Below are 3,621 nucleotides of genomic sequence, written 5' to 3'. Positions count from 1 at the left end.
GCCCCACCTGACCTTATATAATAGTATAGATATAAAGTTTAATATCGTACCACCAACATCCATATAAAAAAATATTTGGGCAACTTATTGACAAAAGTGAAATACTTTAATCAAAATAACAAAATAGTAGGATAAACAAACAGAAACGTACATTTTTAAAATATATTATTTATTTATCGGTGACCGAATCAAGGAATAATTCGTAATCTGAGCTCGTAATCTTCGCTCTATGATCTTTGTGCGTTGACATCACTCAACAAATTTTTACTACGATTTAGCTAGTAACACTGTATTGCAGTGTCAAATACAGATCGAAGAAACCGGCGATCGTGCTTCTTTTTTGTAGAAAAATATTTTTTTGATATTTTATTTTTGAGATCATTAAATTTATTACAAAAGACGTGTCAGATAAAGTTTTAAATAATTATTGACAGTTTACAATTTTTCGTACCGCACTTTTCTGCTGAAGACTACCGAAAATTTACCACGTGTACGAGTGCATGTTGTTCTGTATAAGTCGCAAGCTACCAGAATACATTTTAAAGAAAAATAACGTGGCCTGCGTCAGCTCGCCGCGAGCCATTAACCTAACTCGCGTGCACGGGATCGCTTGAAAATGGCCATGAAGACAGAAGGCGATCTCCGGGATGGACTGTCGGCTACAGAAATCTTCGCCAACAGCGAGGGCCTTACGTATAACGACTTTTTGTTGCTTCCCGGATACATAGACTTCACTGCAGAAGAAGTTGATTTAACGTCCCCGCTCACTAAGAAGATCAACTTGAAATCACCCCTGGTTTCTACGCCCATGGACACCGTGACCGAGGCGGACATGGCCATTTCTATGGCCTTATGCGGCGGTATAGGCATCATTCATCACAACTGCACACCTGACTACCAAGCCAATGAGGTACACAAAGTTAAAAAGTACAAACATGGCTTCATCAGAGACCCGGTTTGTATGGGGCCGGAGAACACTGTGGCCGATGTCCTGGAGGCTAAGAAGAAGAATGGATTTACAGGCTATCCTATTACAGAGAATGGTAAACTAGGTGGCCGACTTATTGGCATTGTCACATCTAGAGACATTGATTTCAGGGAGGGATCGCCACAACTCAGTCTGAAGGAAGTGATGACGCCTATACAAGATATGATTACGGCACAGTCAGGAGTCACCCTTCAAGATGCTAATTACATTCTGGAGAAGAGCAAAAAAGGAAAGTTACCTATTATTAATGGAGATGGTGAGCTTGTAGCCATTGCAAGACAGACCGGACCCAAACGCTTCACACTGCTGGTGGGAGCTGCTATTGGTACTAGAGAAGCTGATAAGAGCCGCCTCAACTATTAGTTAACAATGGGGTAGACGTCATTGTGCTAGATTCATCACAAGGAAACTCAATATATCAAATAGAGATGATAAAATTCATTAAGAAAACTTATCCCAACATCCAAGTTGTAGGAGGGAATGTTGTTACCAGAATGCAGGCAAGAAATCTTATTGATGCTGGAGTTGATGCTCTAAGGGTTGGAATGGGAAGTGGTTCTATTTGCATAACACAGGAGGTGATGGCATGCGGATGCCCTCAAGCTACAGCTGTATACCAAGTTGCATCTTATGCGAAACAATTCAATGTGCCAGTTATAGCTGATGGAGGCATCCAGTCAGTTGGGCACATCATAAAATCCTCGCCTTAGGAGCATCAACAGTAATGATGGGCTCTCTGCTAGCTGGCACATCTGAAGCACCCGGAGAATACTTCTTCTCAGATGGAGTGAGGCTGAAGAAATACAGAGGAATGGGCAGCTTGGAAGCTATGGAAAATAAGGATGGTAAAGGATCAGCGATGAGTCGCTACTTCCACAAGAATCTGATAAACACAGAGTCGCCCAGGGGTGAGTGGCAGCATAGTGGACAAAGGGTCGGTGCCGTTTCCTGCCATACCTTCAAGCTGGCATGCAGCACAGTTGCCAGGATCTTGGTGCACGCTCTGTTGCCAAATTACGTGAAATGAGTTATTCTGGAGATCTGCGATTTATGAAGAGGACATATTCTGCTCAACTTGAGGGCAATGTACATGGTCTATTCTCATATGAAAAACGGTTATTTTAGTATAAATGGAATATTTTTAAAACTTTAAATTGTATCCTTATTTGACGTAAAAGATTTGTAAGTAATGTTAATGGAATCTGCTTTATTTGTATATTGGTCTTTGAGACTAAGAGTAAAGGAAATTATTATAAGGAGATATAGTCTTATTTTTGTTTGTTAGTATGTAAGTGCTTGGTAATACGGACCACAAGTGAAAAATATATGAAATGTAAAAATTTGTGAAACAGTACTATATAGTGTTACATTACTGACCCTTGACCTGCTGCCATGCTAATCTTATTATAAGAATGGCTTCCGTGAAACAAGGCCATCGCACTAAGTCAATAATAAAATTATAATATTAAATTACTTTTATAGTAGTGAGCCCCTGAGGAATTGCTATTGTTTACCTTGAAATAATATTTGATACCAATCTATGCATTCTGATAAACTAATTGCATAATATACAAATTATATAAAATATTTAACATTTAAAGAAACTTTGGTATCAATTCAATTTAATTTTGCGGGTGTGTGAAGTCTACCAATTCGCTAACCAACTATGGTAGACTAAGACCTAATTCCTCTCAGTAGTAAAGGCCCAGGCTGCATGCCCTGCAGTGAGACAGTATAATATAATACAGGGCTGATATTATTTTATTATATATCATTTTAATGCAATCTTCCTGTTCTTTACATTGTAAAGGGTACTAAGGAGAAACACTGGTGCATAAATAAACAACAAATTATTTCTAATAATCACATTTTATTGGAATTATAAATGCACAAGCTGCGCAGGCATGATTATTATCATTTCATAATAAATATCATAAACGTGCTAAATAACTTAATAAAAGTATACGTGCTACAATCTATAATAAGACTGGTGCGTCCGAAATGTAATGAACATTTTAAAACCTGTTTCTAGCTAATCTAACGCATTGCACAATATGTCATAGTAATTTCCAATACTTTGTTTTACAATTTAGATTTATTATCAATACTGCCAAAAACGAAGCAACTCTACAGAGAGCATTAACACTAAAACTAAAAACAAAATCGTTATCTTCAAATAGAAAAGTTTATTTCACGAACCGTTACAAAGCATTGATGTTAGGAAATAGCCTCGAAATGCTATAAGTCAATCTTGCTGACTGCATCAAGACAACCTAGCTGTTAATCACTGACTGCGCTGAGATAAACGACACTTCCATCGTAAACACCCGACACACGATCCTACACAGGTAGGGATTCAGTCGAACAACGAACAGCAGTGAATTCTGTCCTGAACTATCTCGCAGTTGTCGGCACTACCAAACTGATGTCTTATAGAACGCAATATTCTACTCTACGCACCAGCCGGAATGCACGAGTCAAGCTACCAAAGCGTATAAACCTTACTGAGATTACATCTTATAGTAAACAGGGGCCTTATTCTCTATCCCGCACGTTATTTTGACAGTGCGTAACAAGCACGTAACACAACGCATCATGTTTAGGACTATAGAAATTTGGCTTACAGAATACCA

General features: G+C 38.4%; 1 pseudogene; it reads left to right on the top strand.

The window, feature by feature from the left end:
- The first annotated feature begins 270 nt into the window (after window positions 1–270).
- Window positions 271–2,249, top strand: LOC119190137 (annotated as a pseudogene).
- Window positions 2,250–3,621: the final 1,372 nt, after the last annotated feature.

This window comes from Manduca sexta, chromosome 22, assembly GCF_014839805.1.
Source record: "Manduca sexta isolate Smith_Timp_Sample1 chromosome 22, JHU_Msex_v1.0, whole genome shotgun sequence".
In the NCBI taxonomy this organism is placed as follows: Eukaryota; Metazoa; Arthropoda; class Insecta; order Lepidoptera; family Sphingidae; genus Manduca; species Manduca sexta.
The sequence above is the reverse complement of the archived record's forward strand: the minus strand, read 5'-3'. Positions and strand labels throughout refer to the sequence as shown.